Consider the following 4777-nt stretch of genomic DNA (forward strand, 5'->3'; position numbering starts at 1 on the left):
GCAAAGAACAAAGTTCGTTTTGGATGGATCAATTTAGTTGAAATAGACAGTTTTTGCATGAAAACTCATTCCTGGTGGAACTTCATAGCAAAGTACAAAGTTCGTTTTGGATGGATCAATTTAGTTAAAATAGACAGTTTTTGCATGAAAACTCATTCCTGGTGGAACTTCATAGCAAAGTACAAAGTTCGTTTTGGATGGATCAATTTAGTTAAAATAGACAGTTTTTGCATGAAAACTCATTCCTGGTGGAACTTCATAGCAAAGTACAAAGTTCGTTTTGGATGGACAAAGTTAGTTGAAATAGACAGTTTTTGCATGAAAACTCATTCCTGGTGGAACTTCATAGCAAAGTACAAAGTTCGTTTTGGATGGATCAATTTAGTTGAAAAAGACAGTTTTTGCATGAAAACTCATTCCTGGTGGAACTTCATAGCAAAGTACAAAGTTCGTTTTGGATGGACAAAGTTAGTTGAAATAGACAGTTTTTGCATGAAAACTCATTCCTGGTGGAACTTCATAGCAAAGTACAAAGTTCGTTTTGGATGGACAAAGTTAGTTGAAATAGACAGTTTTTGCATGAAAACTCATTCCTGGTGGAACTTCATAGCAAAGTACAAAGTTCGTTTTGGATGGATCAATTTAGTTGAAATAGACAGTTTTTGCATGAAAACTCATTCCTGGTGGAACTTCATAGCAAAGTACAAAGTTCGTTTTGGATGGATCAATTTAGTTGAAATAGACAGTTTTTGCATGAAAACTCATTCCTGGTGGAACTTCATAGCAAAGTACAAAGTTCGTTTTGGATGGACAAAGTTAGTTGAAATAGACAGTTTTTGCATGAAAACTCATTCCTGGTGGAACTTCATAGCAAAGTACAAAGTTCGTTTTGTATGGACAAAGTTAGTTGAAATAGACAGTTTTTGCATGAAAACTCATTCCTGGTGGAACTTCATAGCAAAGTACAAAGTTCGTATCGGATGGACAAAGTTAGTTGAAATAGACAGTTTTTGCATGAAAACTCATTCCTGGTGGAACTTCATAGCAAAGTACAAAGTTCGTTTTGGATGGACAAAGTTAGTTGAAATAGACAGTTTTTGCATGAAAACTCATTCCTGGTGGAACTTCATAGCAAAGTACAAAGTTCGTTTTGGATGGACAAAGTTAGTTGAAATAGACAGTTTTTGCATGAAAACTCATTCCTGGTGGAACTTCATAGCAAAGTACAAAGTTCGTTTTGGATGGATCAATTTAGTTGAAATAGACAGTTTTTGCATGAAAACTCATGCCTGGTGGAACTTCATAGCAAAGTACAAAGTTCGTTTTGGATGGATCAATTTAGTTGAAATAGACAGTTTTTGCATGAAAACTCATTCCTGGTGGAACTTCATAGCAAAGTACAAAGTTCGTTTTGGATGGATCAATTTAGTTGAAATAGACAGTTTTTGCATGAAAACTCATTCCTGGTGGAACTTCATAGCAAAGTACAAAGTTCGTTTTGGATGGATCAATTTAGTTGAAATAGACAGTTTTTGCATGAAAACTCATTCCTGGTGGAACTTCATAGCAAAGTACAAAGTTCGTTTTGGATGGACAAAGTTAGTTGAAATAGCCAGTTTTTGCATGAAAACTCATTCCTGGTGGAACTTCATAGCAAAGTACAAAGTTCGAATCGGATGGACGAATTAAGTTGAAATAGACAGTTTTTGCATGAAAACTCATTCCTGGTGGAACTTCATAGCAAAGTACAAAGTTCGTTTTGGATGGATCAATTTAGTTGAAATAGACAGTTTTTGCATGAAAACTCATTCCTGGTGGAACTTCATAGCAAAGTACAAAGTTCGTTTTGGATGGACAAAGTTAGTTGAAATAGACAGTTTTTGCATGAAAACTCATTCCTGGTGGAACTTCATAGCAAAGTACAAAGTTCGTTTTGGATGGACAAAGTTAGTTGAAATAGACAGTTTTTGCATGAAAACTCATTCCTGGTGGAACTTCATAGCAAAGTACAAAGTTCGTTTTGGATGGATCAATTTAGTTGAAATAGACAGTTTTTGCATGAAAACTCATTCCTGGTGGAACTTCATAGCAAAGTACAAAGTTCGTTTTGGATGGATCAATTTAGTTGAAATAGACAGTTTTTGCATGAAAACTCATTCCTGGTGGAACTTCATAGCAAAGTACAAAGTTCGTTTTGGATGGATCAATTTAGTTGAAATAGACAGTTTTTGCATGAAAACTCATTCCTGGTGGAACTTCATAGCAAAGTACAAAGTTCGTATCGGATGCACCAATTTAGTTGAAATAGACAGTTTTTGCATGAAAACTCATTCCTGGTGGAACTTCATAGCAAAGTACAAAGTTCGTTTTGGATGGACAAAGTTAGTTGAAATAGACAGTTTTTGTATGAAAACTCATTCCTGGTGGAACTTCATAGCAAAGTACAAAGTTCGTTTTGGATGGACAAAGTTAGTTGAAATAGACAGTTTTTATATGAAAACTCATTCCTGGTGGAACTTCATAGCAAAGTACAAAGTTCGAATCGGATGGACGAATTAAGTTGAAATAGACAGTTTTGCATGAAAACTCATTCCTGGTGGAACTTCATAGCAAAGAACAAAGTTCGTTTTGGATGGATCAATTTAGTTGAAATAGCCAGTTTTTGCATGAAAACTCATTCCTGGTGGAACTTCATAGCAAAGTACAAAGTTCGTTTTGGATGGACGAATTAAGTTGAAATAGACAGTTTTTGCATGAAAACTCATTCCTGGTGGAACTTCATAGCAAAGTACAAAGTTCGTTTTGGATGGACAAAGTTAGTTGAAATAGACAGTTTTTATATGAAAACTCATTCCTGGTGGAACTTCATAGCAAAGTACAAAGTTCGAATCCGATGGACGAATTAAGTTGAAATAGACAGTTTTTGCATGAAAACTCATTCCTGGTGGAACTTCATAGCAAAGTACAAAGTTCGTTTTGGATGGACAAAGTTAGTTGAAATAGCCAGTTTTTGCATGAAAACTCATTCCTGGTGGAACTTCATAGCAAAGTACAAAGTTCGTTTTGGATGGATCAATTTAGTTGAAATAGACAGTTTTTGCATGAAAACTCATTCCTGGTGGAACTTCATAGCAAAGTACAAAGTTCGTTTTGGATGGACAAAGTTAGTTGAAATAGACAGTTTTTGCATGAAAACTCATTCCTGGTGGAACTTCATAGCAAAGTACAAAGTTCGTTTTGGATGGACAAAGTTAGTTGAAATAGACAGTTTTTGCATAAAAACTCATTCCTGGTGGAACTTCATAGCAAAGTACAAAGTTCGTTTTGGATGGACAAAGTTAGTTGAAATAGACAGTTTTTGCATGAAAACTCATTCCTGGTGGAACTTCATAGCAAAGTACAAAGTTCGTTTTGGATGGACAAAGTTAGTTGAAATAGACAGTTTTTGCATGAAAACTCATTCCTGGTGGAACTTCATAGCAAAGTACAAAGTTCGTTTTGGATGGACGAATTAAGTTGAAATAGACAGTTTTTGCATGAAAACTCATTCCTGGTGGAACTTCATAGCAAAGTACAAAGTTCGTTTTGGATGGATCAATTCAGTTGAAATAGACAGTTTTTGCATGAAAACTCATTCCTGGTGGAACTTCATAGCAAAGTACAAAGTTCGTTTTGGATGGACGAATTAAGTTGAAATAGACAGTTTTTGCATGAAAACTCATTCCTGGTGGAACTTCATAGCAAAGTACAAAGTTCGTTTTGGATGGACAAAGTTAGTTGAAATAGACAGTTTTTGCATGAAAACTCATTCCTGGTGGAACTTCATAGCAAAGTACAAAGTTCGTTTTGGATGGATCAATTTAGTTGAAATAGACAGTTTTTGCATGAAAACTCATTCCTGGTGGAACTTCATAGCAAAGTACAAAGTTCGTTTTGGATGGACAAAGTTAGTTGAAATAGACAGTTTTTGCATGAAAACTCATTCCTGGTGGAACTTCATAGCAAAGTACAAAGTTCGAATCGGATGGACGAATTAAGTTGAAATAGACAGTTTTTGCATGAAAACTCATTCCTGGTGGAACTTCATAGCAAAGAACAAAGTTCGTTTTGGATGGACAAAGTTAGTTGAAATAGACAGTTTTTGCATGAAAACTCATTCCTTGTGGAACTTCATAGCAAAGTACAAAGTTCGTTTTGGATGGACAAAGTTAGTTGAGATAGACAGTTTTTGCATGAAAACTCATTCCTGGTGGAACTTCATAGCAAAGTACAAAGTTCGTTTTGGATGGACAAAGTTAGTTGAAATAGACAGTTTTTGCATGAAAACTCATTCCTGGTGGAACTTCATAGCAAAGTACAAAGTTCGTTTTGGATGGATCAATTTAGTTGAAATAGACAGTTTTTGCATGAAAACTCATTCCTGGTGGAACATCATAGCAAAGTACAAAGTTCGTTTTGGATGGACAAAGTTAGTTGAGATAGACAGTTTTTGCATAAAAACTCATTCCTGGTGGAACTTCATAGCAAAGTACAAAGTTCGTTTTGGATGGACAAAGTTAGTTGAAATAGACAGTTTTTGCATGAAAACTCATTCCTGGTGGAACTTCATAGCAAAGTACAAAGTTCGTTTTGGATGGATCAATTTAGTTGAAATAGACAGTTTTTGCATGAAAACTCATTCCTGGTGGAACTTCATAGCAAAGTACAAAGTTCGTTTTGGATGGACAAAGTTAGTTGAAATAGACAGTTTTTGCATGAAAACTCATTCCTGGTGGAA

This window comes from Anopheles moucheti, unplaced genomic scaffold (assembly GCF_943734755.1).
Source record: "Anopheles moucheti unplaced genomic scaffold, idAnoMoucSN_F20_07 putative_Y_4, whole genome shotgun sequence".
Lineage (NCBI taxonomy): Eukaryota > Metazoa > Arthropoda > Insecta > Diptera > Culicidae > Anopheles > Anopheles moucheti.